This window comes from Notechis scutatus, chromosome 1 (assembly GCF_049901735.1).
Source record: "Notechis scutatus isolate UNSWTSFEM ecotype Mainland chromosome 1, rNotScu1.2, whole genome shotgun sequence".
NCBI lineage: Eukaryota > Metazoa > Chordata > Lepidosauria > Squamata > Elapidae > Notechis > Notechis scutatus.
This window is the reverse complement of record NC_142009.1, coordinates 264,618,189-264,632,701: the sequence shown is the minus strand read 5'-3', so window position 1 is coordinate 264,632,701 and position 14,513 is coordinate 264,618,189.

The following is a 14,513-nucleotide window of genomic DNA, read 5'->3' as shown; positions in this document are numbered from 1 at the left end:
GCATAAGCACTCAAAATTAAATCACCCTTTGGTTCTAAATACAATGAATAATTCATTGTCTTTTTAAGATATCTTAATATCCTCTTAGCTGCAATCCAGTGTCTTTCACATGGTGCAGAATTGAATCTAGCCAACTGATTCACGCAGTACGATATATCTGGTCTAGACCAATTACTAATATAACTCAAACTACCAATTAAAGATTGATAAATCACCTTATCAAACTCAGGGCTTTGTACATCAGTGTTGCTAAACTCCTGACTCATTGGAGTCTTAGCTGGCTTACAAAGCTCCATCTTGTAATCTTTTAGCAATTTGCTTATCTTATCTTCCTGAGATATCTTAAAACCTTTCCGTGTTTTCTTTATATTCAAACCGAGATACTTCTTTATCTCCCCTAATTGCTTGATCTTTATTCTCTTTCCTAATGATGCTATTATTTTATTTGCTTCATCATTAGTTTCAGTTATCAATGCAATGTCATCTGTGAATAGTAATAATAATGATACTTTCCCATTTGTCTCCCTCTTAAACAGACATGGATCGGCTAAACCAGCTTTAAATCCTATATTGTCTAGTTCCTTTACAATATACTGGTTCCATTCATAGCCTGATTGTTTAAGACCATAGAGGCTTTTCTTTAACAACCAACAATCATTATTATCCTTATTTTCACTTTTAATACCAACAGGTTTTTCATATAAATAATATGTTTTAATGGGCGTGCAAGTAAGCAGTTTCCACATCTAGATGGTTAACTATATAGTTTTTACTAGCTGCCCACACTAAAGCTGCTCTCAAGGTTGCTGCCTTAAGACTAGGTGCAAACACCTCATCGTAGTCATTGGCATTCTGCCTAAAACCTTGGGCTACTAACCTTGCCTTATGGATTAAATTACCATCTTTATCTATTTTTACCTTAAATATCCATTTGCAGCCAATGGATTTCTTTCCTACAGGTAATTTGGCATTTTCATACACCTTCATATCACTTAATGAATTCAGTTCCTTATTCATTGCTGCATACCATCTTTCTTTTTCCTTATTAGGATACTTTTTAATTTCTTCTACAGAATTAGGAACTTGATTAATCTGGCACACTGTGTTAGCCTGGTACCTATCAGGCGGTCTAGATACACGTGTAGTTCTTCTGGGAATTACAGGGCTTACAGGAGGACTTTGTTGAACTACTACCTGTTCATCTTCCTCATCCTGTTCAGCTATTGAATCTGTTTCTTCCTTTATGGGCACTATTTCATCCTGTATTTGTCTCTTTACTTTATTTTTAAAGTTACAGGGATAACTAATGGGATTTCTATAGGATTCAATAATTACATCTTTATTGGCATCCTGTTCTAATTTCTCCCATCCTTCATGTTCTAGAAATTGGGCACTAGCACTACATAACACTTTAGATGTGCCTTTCTCCCAAAATCTATATGCCCTATGGTTTGCCTGATAACCAACGAAGAAAAATCTTTTAGCTCTATGTTGCCCTTTTTTTCTGAGTTGTGCAGGAATATGCACCCATGCTGGTGCACCAAATGTGTGCAGGTAACTTAGGTCAGGTTTCCTGCCATGCCATCTGGTGAATGGTATTTCACCTGTTGTTGTATTAACAACGTTGTTCAATATGTTATTAGCACATTGTAGCCTCCCCCACAAAGAATCAGGTAACCCAGAATCATTTAACATTGTTCTAACCATTGCCTGTAGTGTTTGGCCTCTTCTTTCAATAAAGCGTTATGTTCTGGCCTGTATGGAGCAGACTTCTTATGCTCTATTCCAGATATCTTAAGTCTGTTCTGGAATTTGTTATTAATAAATTCCGTGCCATTATCTGTCACCAGGGTTATCAGTTTACGTTTAGACTTTCTTTCAGCAAACCTAAGCCAATTGAAAAAATGTTGATATGTTTCAGTTTTGCTTTTCATTAAATAGCAAAACCCATATCTAGAATAATGGTCAATAATGCTCAGTATATATCTAGCACCCCCATACTGGGTTTCTTTGGACCTATTATGTCTGCAAATACTACTTCTAAAGGTTCTTTTGTTTTGAAACCATTTAGCCTATTTGCAGGCAATACCTTGCTCTTATCTTCACAGCAAACATTACAAACGCAAATATTTATCACAAGGTTTTAACCTTATTCCTTCAGATAACTCAACTGTACGTTTTAGCATTTTAAAATTTACATGCCCCAAACGCCTATGCAATAAATGGATACATTCATCATGAGGCTTTATATTATTAAATACAGTTTGAGCCTCCCCTTTCTTACTATTATCTAAGACATATAATGTTCCATTTAAAGCTGCAGTTACCCTTTTGTTATCTTTTTCAATTATGCAATTATTATCTTTAAAAGTAATTACATAACCTAATTTATCTAATACCCTTACTGAAAGCAAATTAAACTTTAGTTGCGGTACATACAACATTTTTATATCCTGGTTTATGTACGGACAACGTGCAAAACCTTGACCTTTTGCTTTCCAGGTTCCAGCCGTTTGCAAGAGATATATGTTGAGAGCTTTTAGACATTTTTATAAATTTTGTCTTATCTCTTGTGATGCAGTGGGATGCGCCACTGTCAACCACCCATAAATTATTCTTCACATCAGAGTTGCTAAACGTGGCTAGTTCAAATGCTTTCTTTGGCTTTTTTACATTCTGGCCTTTTCTCTTTTGCAGAATCTTGCCAAATGTCCTTTGCCTCCACAATTAAAACACTTTTTAATTGTGTATGCCGTTGAAGATAAATTCTCTTCTTCCAGGTGCTTTACTTTGCTTTGCTGGTTTCTTTCAAGCTTTGAAGATAATTTCTCTTCTTTCTTATCTTCTCTCAGCTCGTCACGCTCACGCCTTCTTCTGGCTTCTTCTAATAGCCTGCCTGTAATCTCGGTTAATGAGAGGCTTTCTTTTGGCAATACCTCTAACGAAGTCACATAGTCATCATAGCTTTGATCTAATGAAGATAATATTATGTAGACTTGTTGCAGTTCATTAAATATAAGCTCTTTTTCTTGCAATTCTTGAAAAATGCTCTTCATACAGTTTAAATGAACTAACATATCTCCATTCCTCTGAAGATGCGTTCGAAAAGCTTCCGTGTAAGATTTATATGTGCTCCTACACTGTCCCGAACATAAATCTTCCTGAGGTTCTCCCAGCAGTTTGCAGCATTTTCTTCTCCACGAATATGGACAAGCTGCTGATCACAGAGAGTCAGTCCTATGATGCATAAAGCCTGCTCATTCTTCAGTTTAAAGTCTTGTAACTTTTCGTTATCATCATCATCAGCAGGATCCCATCTACTCACATCTGGTGGGTTTACTATAATGTCCCACAAACCTTCTCTGCGTAGAAGTAAACTACATTTCATTGACCATGAAACATAGTTTGTTCCATCCAGCCTGGATATCATGGACAGTTGTGACAAATTTACTTGTGCCATTACTCTTCAGATATTTTAACTATTTTAAACTAATTAAAACAGTTTGTTTATACAGTAATGTGCAACTCACACCAACTCTCTCTGCTATATCCTGGTTAGTTAGACTATGCTGCTGGGCCCATAACCAATGTTAGGGTTTGGAGATTAACCCCTAGCAGAGTATTGCAGCAGTAGTCAAGCCAGGCAACCAAAGGAGAGCGGAAGGGCCCTAGAGTATACACACACTGAACACAAACACTGTTTGTAGTTTAAATAGTTTTTAATCCAGTTAGAGTTTAAGCATTGTCATTCAGTCCATTAAGTCATTCACAGTATTTCCATCCAGTAAGACTCACTAGTATAGTCCAAGTTAAGAGTCCTTGCAATATCTTTATCAGCCGATAAAGATATCTTCTCCTCCTCCGGTTTCACTCTCCAGAGAAACAAACGCTGGATATTCAGCAAACAGTAGCAAACAATAACAGTTCAGTCACAGGCACTCACAGTCAGTAATCTCAGTTAGTCGCAGCAGCACACAGTTACAGCCAGCTCAGACAGTAAACTCACAGTAAGCTTTCCAGCTTCTAATGCTTCCTTATATTGTAACTTCTAACCGCACCCTTAATCGGCTAATTGCCTGCTGCATTGTGCTTAAAGTTATAAGCACTTAAACCATGATATCTAAGTTTTATATATTTATTCACCCAAACCATATTTGGTATCAATGTTATACCTAACAGAAAGCGTGGGTGGAATTGGTGCGTAGAAAGTTTTCCTCTTGTTTAATGTGATAATTGGTGCATCCAGTCTTTATCTGGTGGCATACATTTTTGAATAGAGCTGGAGGTCTTCCAGTCCAACCCCTGCTCAAGCACAAGACCCTATACAATTTGAGATAAGTAGCTGTCCAGTCTTTTCTTAAAATCCTCCAGCGATGAAACATCCACAACTGCTGAAGGCAAGCTATTCCATTTGTCAATCGTTCTCGTGGTTAGGAAGTTTCTCCTTAATTCCAGATTGCTTCTCTCTTTTATTAGTTTCCTGAGTTCATATATCACATTACATACCATTCCTTATCCATACTGGAATACCTTAATTATATATTCTGAAATAATACAATGTTGTATCACTTTTCTAAATGGTTTACTATTCAGACTCAAAAAGCATTTGCCTACAGCAAACGGAGGAAGTAAATGGAAGAAGCTCAGTTCTAAAAATGAAGAATAGCTGTGCTGACACAGCTGACAGCAGGCAAAAGCCAGGATTGTCTTGTAAATGTCTGCTGTAAATAGGTGACACTCAAAAAATTAGAATATCGCGCAAAAGTTCATTTATTTCAGTAATGCAACTTAAAAGGTGAAACGAATATATGAGATAGACTCATTACATGCAAAGCAAGATAGTTCAAGCCGTGATTTGGCATAATTTTGATGATTATGGCTTACAGCTGATGAAAACCCCAAATCCACAATCGCAGAAAATTAGAATATTACATGCAATCAATAAAACAAGGATTGTACATAGAACAATATCGGGCCTCTGAAAAGTATAAGCATGCATATGTTCTCAGTACTTGGTTTGGGCCCCTTTTGCAGCAATTACTGCCTCAATGCGGCGTGTCATGGAAGCTATCAGCCTGCTGAGGTGTTATGGAAGACCAGGATGCTTCAATAGCGGCCTTCAGCTCTTCTGCATTGTTCGGTCTCATATCTGTCATCTTTCTTTTGGCAATGTCCCATAGATTCTCTATGGGGTTCAGGTCAGGCGAGTTTGCTGGTCAATCAAGTACAGTAATCCCACGGTCATTGAACCAGGTTTTGGTGCTTTTGGCAGTGTGGGTAGGTGCCAAGTCCTGCTGGAAAATGAAGTCAGCATCCCCATAAAGCTCGTCTGTGGAAGGAAGCATGAAGTGCTCCAAAATCTCCTGGTAGATAGCTGCGTTGACCCTGGACTTAATGAAGCACGGTGGACCAACACCAGCAGATGACATGGCTCCCCAAATCAACACAGACTGTGGAAACTTCACACTGGACTTCAAGCATCTTGCAGTATGTGCTTCTCCATTCTTCCTCCAGACTCAAGGTCCTTGGTTTCCAAATGAGATGCAAAAGTTGCTCTCATCAGAAAAGAGGAGTTTGGACCACTGAGCAACAGACCAGGTCTGTTTTTCTTTAGCCGAGGTAAGATGCTTCTGACATTGTTAGTTGTTCAGGAGCGGCTTGACAAGAGAAACATGACATTTGAAGTCCATGTCCAGGATCCATCTGTGTGTGGTGGCTCTTGATGCACTGGCTCCAGCCTCAGTCTACTCTTTGTGAAAGTCCCCAACACTTTTGAATGGCCTGTGCCTGACAATCCTCTCCAGGCTGTGGTCATCCCCGCTGCTTGTGCAACTTTTTCTTCCACACTTTTCCCTTCCACACAACTTTCTATTAATGTGCTTTGATACAGCACTTTGGGAACATCCAACTTCTTTTGCAATTACCTTTTGAGGCTTTCCCTCCTTGTGGAGGGTGTCAATGATGGCTTTCTGCACAACTGTCCGGTCAGCAGTCTTTCCCATGATTGTGATTCCTACTGAACCAGACTGAGAGACCATTTAAAGGCTCAGGAACCCTTTGCAGGTTTAATTAATTTGGCTTAATTAGCTGATTAGAGTGGGACACTCTGAGCCTAGAATATTGAACCTGTTCACAATATTCTAATTTTCTGAGATTGTGGATTTGGGGTTTTCATGAGCTGTAAGCCATAATCATCTCAATTATGACACATCATGGCTTGAACTATCCTGCTTTGCATGTAATGAGTCTAACTCATATATTAGTTTCACCTTTTAAGTTGCATTACTGAAATAAATGAACTTTTGCACAATATTCTAATTTTTCAAGTTTCACCTGTACTTGTTGTTTACTGTATATAGTACCTCCAATGGTTTTAATCACCTGTCATGGTTCTTTGTATTATTTGCCAGCATTACTAAACAAAACACACATCCAGTTCTACAAGAACCCAGCCACACTGTGTCATTTACATTTTTATCCTAATTTCATTTTAAGACAATATATTTTTCCTGAACTCTTCAAATATTGAAACCTGTCCAAATCTGTCCAAATTGGTTTGAATTAAAGTTTGATATAGAACTTTCAAATCACTACCCATTATCCAGGTGGGAAATATAAATGCGTGGATATGCACTAATTAAGATCATTAACTGAAAATCAATAACTTCAGAAATAATTACAGGATTTTTTTTCTCCCCTGTGGGTCTCTACATCCTCTGGGGTTATTTAATTAAGGCCCAAAATGAATGGTTTTGATCAGTGATTTTGCTTAAAGCTGAAGAGACATAGAGAAAATGGTTTTAAGTTCATCAGATAAATGTATGCACATAGACACATTTATCCTTAAATATTATTATATTATATATGTTTCAACCTGTGTAAAATTATGATTTTTTTTCAGTATACTTCCTTTTGGAGAACAAAAAATATAATTTATAAAAATCAAAGCTGAATCTAGTTTTCAAACATCAAAGGATAAAATTATTAAATATATCACCTCAGTTTAATCATATTAAATACATTTCATTTTAATTACAGTAAGCTGCATTCACTTAAGAATAAATACAAAAATGAGCCTTTATCCTTGGTTCCTTAGCCAGTGAAATGCACTTAGCTCTGATATTGGTCTTCATTCATTTTATTTGATCGATGGCATACTGCATATGAATGAAATCATATTCTTTTTTAGAGGTTGGTAAAATATTTACAGACCCCTCACATCCCGGACATAAACTGTTTCAACTACTTCCCTCAAAACGACGCTATAGAGCAAAGCACACCAGAACAACTAGACACAAGAACAGTTTTTTCCTGAAAGCCATCACTCTGTTAAACAAATAATTATCTCAACACTGTTCAACTATTACACAGTCAGCACTACTATTACTGTTAATCTTCTCATCATTCTTTATCACCCATCCCCTCCCACTTGTGACTGTATGACTGTAACTTTGTCACTTGTATCCTTACGATTTATATTGACTGTTTCCTAGTATGATGTGGTTGCTGATTGTACCCTATGACTATCATTAAGTGTTGTACGTTATGATTCTTGATTCTTAACGAATGTATCTTTTCTTTTATGTATACTGAGAGCATTTACACCAAGACAAATTCCTTTTGTGTCCAACCACACTTGGCCAATAAAGCTATTCTATTCTATTCTATTCTATTCTATTCTATTCTATTCTATTCTATTCTATTCTATTCTATTCTGCCCATCTCTTGAGCATCAAAATCCTATCTGACATTTCTAAAGAAATATTTTGGTTGACTCCAAGGAGTCAGGAGAAGTGAAATAAAGAACATATATTACATGCTTAAAATTTAGATTTTTGATTTTGAAGAATCAAATCTTTAATCTTCCGATCCATAGATCAACATGTGATGCTTCTTTTTTCTTTCTGTAAATAAAATCTATAGAAGACTTCCAGTCTTTCAAAAAAAAAAAAAAATTAGCAATAGAATATATGTAGGTCAGGGTTGAATGGCATAGTGCATGGTGCTCTCCCAACTTGTTTTTCCCCCCCCCCTTTGGAGATATTTAATTTCCAGACAAGGCAACATCATCAGTTTTAGAAGGGAACATGTTTTATTCTCTATTTATAGTATAATAGTATAGTATATAGTAACGGTTTGCCCTGGGGATGGGTGGGAGTGTTGTTAGTGGTTCCTTGATTAGAGTGTTGTTTACTGTTCACTTGTTTGTCTGAGTTGGCAGTTCCTTAACTGGGGTATTGCTTGACTTGGTCTAGCATTAATTTGGTGTTAATGTCTGCTCATCTGGGTGTTGATTACTGGGAAGGAGGTGCTTTGGGTTTTTTTTATTTCCTTTTTGGCCTTTTGATAGTTTTTTTTTGAATTGTATGTAGATGTTGTTTATCCCTGTGTGCCTGTTGATGGCTGATTTGTCTGATTCCTATGCTTCTAGGGATTCTCTAGAGCTTTTGGATTTGGCTTGATCTAGGGTACTCAATTTCCCAGTTGAAATTAAGTCTGTCCATGTGTTGTGAAATTAAGGAGTTTTCATTATGTCTTCTGAATGCTAGATGGTGATCATGATGTGCTCTGCCAGATATGGTTATTTTAAATTTTAGAGTTTAAATAATAAAACATTTGTACGTGTCTCTACCAGTAGTAGTAGTTAGTATAGCACATCAATTGTATAATAAAGGAAATTATTTATTAACTTTTAAAAAATAAACTTTTAATTAGCAAAACAAAGCAAAGCCCTTTACAGATATTTTACAAAATTCAAGCAAAACCATTACTAAAGCATATAAAATGTGTGATATTTTAAAAGATTTGTAAAGAGTGGGAACATGGGCATAAGAAAACCTGACAAAATGGAAAGATAACCAGCTACACCAAGCAAGGATAACTCTAATTACATCTCTCTAAAGGACTATTTATCAATACTTGAATTTGAAGATGGGTGGACTGCCATAATTTCTCAGTCATCTCAAAACTGCTGAGATTGAGAAACATTGCCCTAGAGATATTCCAGAGATTGCTACTATTACTAAAAAAATTCCAGAATATAGTTGAACTGGACCTAATAGAAGTAATTCTATTTTTCAAACAAATAAATGTAGGATGGCCTAGAAAAGCTTCTATTAGATCAGTACCTATAAAAAATGGGTTAAAATTAGGAATGTTGCCGCCAGATGAATTCTGTTTCTTCCTCACCTGTTTAATACACACCCATTTCCATAGGATCTGTCATCCTAATAGTCTTATTCAAAAGACTAGAATCTAAGTCAACTCAATAGTAAATTAACTTTTTTGGCATCATGTGGGACAGCAAATATAATTTTGGGTGGCTGGAGGGTTTTTGTCTTTGTTTTTGAGGTGGGATTTAGACCATCAAATGCAGTCAGTAGGAGCTTTAGATTATTATTTTTTAAAGAAGTCCAGAAGTTAACTAGGACCTGAAACTAGAAACTGTTCACACTGTGATAGAATCATGTTACCAGTGAGAGAGGAAATGTTATATTAAAGCTAACAACAAATAAGGTGGTATAAGAAGGGGGAAAAGATAGTATATGGAGATGTGTATAATTAAATAGACAATGTGTGATACCTAGAGAAATGCCAGGAAAAGAAATTCAATTGGTGGAACAGATCTGTGAATAATTGGAGCTGTTGGAAGACTTCACATATTAAACATTTAGCATAAAATTACTGGGATTTTATAGGATTTTTATATCCTTGTTATTGTTCTTAAATTATGTTGCTTTGATGTTGTATATTGTTTTTTTAATTGTTGTGAGCAACCCAGAGTCATGTATTTGAAATGCGTTGCTATATAAATGGGAATTATAAATCTTGGGATGTTACACATGATCACATGCAAGACTGCATGCACTGTTGGCTAGCATGTATCTTGTCAAATTTAGATATTCTCAAGGGCTTTCTATAAGCAAACATTGATTATCTGGTGCTAGAAGCTGTACAACATGCATCTCAAATTGTTATGCAAGACTTAGTGCAAAAGTTTTGTGCAATGACATATGCGAACCAAAGAGCATGACTGCATTTAATTCTTTTCTCATGCAAAACCTTAGCACCTCATATATACAGCCCCACTAGCTTTATCCTGAATATTCAAGTATGTGAATTGTAATTTAGCTACAATTTAACCAAAGCCATGAGCAATAAAATGATAAATCAAATACTTTGTGCAAATGGCTACAACATTCTCAGTACAATCTGTCATCAGAAAGTCTAATTTCCCCATGCTCTTCTGCTTTGGCAGTGAGGCTTAATAAATACTGACAGTGACTATGTGGAATTAAGATTTCATACTGGAGTGATTTAGTTTGTGGAATAGATAATAGCCTAATAAATATGCTGCAATTATTACGGGCTGATTTTGGAAAATAGCCTGCTTAAAATGAAGCACAATAGAAAGCCAAGTATTCAGCATTATCAGAACTCTGCTACTTACCACATTCAATATCACTTTAGGAGTGCATTGGGGAACTGCCTCACATTCCTTTCCACATGACTTGGGGAAGAGGAATGAAGCCCAAGGCTAGATACAAAGATGTAAGGAAAAAAAGGAAAGAGAGCTTCTGTAGAATGTCAGGAATCCAATAGTTTAAAAACCCCTAGAACACTCAATCCATTGATAGGGGTGAGGAAGCCAGCATTTGAAAATGATGTGAAATATTGGTGTCTGCTAAGCCCTTGAAGGAATATCACACACCCCTCCCAAAGATTTAAAGTCCTCCAATTGATAGACTGTAAGGTGGGCTGCTAGGTTGTAGGAAAGGCTTACTCAGGGAAATTGCGTCTACTTGTAAGTGAATCCCTCATACATCTGGCCAGTCATTTTATAAGGATTCAGTGCTGAGCTAGTGTGAAACTCAGAAGGCAGGAGTGTATCATATGTAGCCTTCACACTTGCCATCCCATTTTTATTGCACGTACCAACAACTGTGCAGTGCATCTCCTCCAAATGAATATTGCCTATAAATTAAAAAGTGGCAGTTCTTGGATTGCAGTTTAGAGATGCAGGACAAATGATGCTTTAAGAAATTGCAAAAGAATAGAATTGGGGCAGGCTTTGCTTTAAGAAATACAAAGACTGATGGTCTGAATTTAGATTGATTTGTCCAGCTCTGCCCTTATGATCTGCTTGTTGACAGAAGCAAGCATCTGGTTAGACACTGAAAAACTGGATTGTGTTGGTATAGTTGGGAGGTTCTTTATATCACCTTGTCCACATGCATATGTACTCATTTAATCAATGGAGAGAATACTTCAGTGTGTGTTTTCACTATTTTAGCATGCTTTAGCCTGACTTTACATTTCCATAGAATGCATTTTTAAAAGCTCCCTTGAGTAGAGTGATGAGTATTGCTTACATGTGGGATCAGTTCTTTACTCAGCAATTGACCTCTTAGATTAGTGCTGGCTTTCTCATTTTCCCTCAGCCCAAAGTAGATTTGCTAAGGAAATAAAATCTGGGATAACCATATAACCCACTTGGGTTTACTAGATATGGACAAGGTGCAAACATATCAAATCAATATATTTAGTGTAGGACTTTATTGCTGAATCAAAATAACAGTGGGCAAACTGTCTCGCCATTGATTGTGCCATTGATTTCAAAAGGATGCAGCTCTCTGTTGACATATCAAGACACAAGAGTTTTATGACATGCACCTGCTCAGGTATCAGCCTCTTCAGAATTGCCTGAATGGCCATGTTAAGTGCAATGCTATCCCAAGAGCATAGCAAGTGCTCCCATAATAGAAGATTATGAGAGTAATGGACCATTTCACTTGTAATTATATGATCAATTTATTTTCAGTCACTGAGCATTCAAATTAAGCATAAAAATAAGGCACTCAGAGTTCTGAGGAACATATTCTTTTGGTATATTTTATTGGAGAGAAATAAGAGCTCTCTTAGAGTTTGGCTTTAATGTTGAGTTACTTTGAAGAGTAAAATGAAGATCATTTGCTGCAGAAGGTAATCCTTGCTGGGGCAGATGGAAAAAAATAATCAAAAGACAGAAATGGAGATTTTCTAACTCTCACTCTGCAGATAATAATTCTCATATATTAACAAAAAATGGCAGTTAGCCTGAAATGTAAGATAAGAACACAAAACTGGTGCACCATACTCCCATACCAGAAGTCCATGTGCTGTTGACTTTTTTCTTTAAAGGAAGACACAAACTCATCATTAGCTATATATAAAAATCATGCTACTTATATAGGTAATTGTATTGTATGGAATTATGTGAAGAGCAGCAATTTAAATTAATTGTGGAAATGTCTTTTGTGGCATCAGTGAGAAGTTCAAACAACTTATTCCACCCAGTATTTTTCTGACTTATTAAGTATAGGCCCTCTATACTGCGGGCACTTTCAGTCTTGAAGAAACTGAAAAATGTAGTTTACTTTTACAGTGGAATACAGAGACACAGCGTTTCTTTTTCTTAATTCTGGGATATTATCCTTGCCCTTAACTGATTCCCATTCTTTTTTCCATCTTATCTTTCTAGATGTATAGATATGGGTTTTTGAATGCTATCTATTTTATGTCTGATGAAGCCAGGTGCTGATCAACACCTGTGCTCTAGGTAACACAATGCATCAAAGTGTGAGATTTATTTTTTTCAGAATAGTTGGGTTCATATAGCATGTTAAGCCTACAGGCAAAACATTTATTGGCCTATAATGTGCAAGCCAGCTCTTAATTTATTCTTTCTGATTTATAAATGGCATAGAAGCTATCTCAAAAGATGGGAGGGATACGCTAATTTCTGTTATGGCTCTAAAGAGCACTTCATACAAGTCAAATACTTAACCTTAGACTGTCTACTATTGACCTCACCCCTTTCCTAAGAGGTCTGTAGGGGGCGTGCATAAGCGCACCAACGTGCCTACCGTCCCTGTCCTATTGTTTCTCTTATTCTTCTTTTATTTTTCTTATATGTACCCATTTCATGTATTCACAACTATGTATACACTTATACTTATTATCTTGTAAACAATTGGCAAATCAAATAAATAAATAAAATAAATAAATAAAATAAATAAAACTTGTCTCAGCACCAAGGCTAATTGCTTTCCTTGGCAAGGCTTCATTCAAATGTTTATTGTTTCTGCATTGCCTAAGGGGCTATATTAAGCATAGCCTTTGAAATTTTTCATGGCAAGGTTTAGGGAATAGCCTTGAACTTAAAGAAAAACTATTTAGTATAAAATGATGGTGGGCTATCATGTCTCACTTTCTTTACAGACTGTATTCAATAATACCTTGTACTATTTAGTCAGAATTCACTAGCTGCAAAACTAGTCTAAAAAGAACAAAAGGGGGAAAGGAATCTACTTCAGTATGACTTTGAAAAACCTCTAGTAAGTATATAACAACTTTATTATTCCATAAACTGTCTTATAATTTGTCTAACTTTTTAAAACTCAATCTCTTTTGCTCTCTTCCTCTCTCATCCACTCACGCACTCTCTTTGTATGATATAGATTTAGGGATTTGGGATTTATTATATCTGAGAAATGAAGAGAAATGGAAACATGCTTAGAAATTAAGCATAGGAATACATTCAAGGATTTAAATGAAATAGTGCATGTCATTTCCTCTGTTTATATGCCTGACACTTGGCCACTCACCCACATTGCAGAGAGGTGCAGCACAGAGTCCCCTCCTGTCTATCCACCACTGCCATTCCAGAGTGTTTCATTAAAGGGGGAGAGAGAGAGAGCTGTTGCTTGGCAAAACAAATCTCAATTATTATTTATACATTTCAACGAGATATACTGTACACATTGGAGGGCTTGGGGAAAGATATAAGCTCCTATTTCTGTGTAATTTTCTGTGAAATGTCATTTTAATATATTTGTACCATTCAAAAGAAATATCAGACCACATTTATTCTGAATTGTTATCCAAGCATGTACACACACACAAAATGCACTAAAAGTGAAAAGATGCCTATACGTTGCTTGCAATCAGAACAAAAAACATGGTCAGTGCTGTTATCATGAAATATTCCTTTTCTTCCATGGAATAATAGGTATAGGATTTAGAAAGAATAAGCAGAACTAGCAGGGATATTTGAATAAGAATCAGGAAGTAGGGAAACATGATAAACTTTCCTTAGTTTTATAACACATGGACAGACTCAGCCATGGTTTCAATTGGGAAACTGTGAACATTCTAGATCAAGCCAAGTTCAAATATGCCAGAGAATTCCTGGAGACCAGGTGTTCTATCAACAGGACCATGGTGATAAACAACATCTATACCACTCAAAATAGGCAATCAAAAGCCAAAAAGGAAACAAGAAGACCAAAGACCAAAGGCCTTCACCAGCAATCAACATCAACATAAATAGAGATTAACAGGAAGATTAACACTAGTCCAACAATAAAGAAGTAAACAATATACCAATCAAGGAACTATCAATGCAGACAAACAAGATAACAGTAAATAACAGCCTAATCAAAGAATCACCAAGAACAATCCCACCAACACTG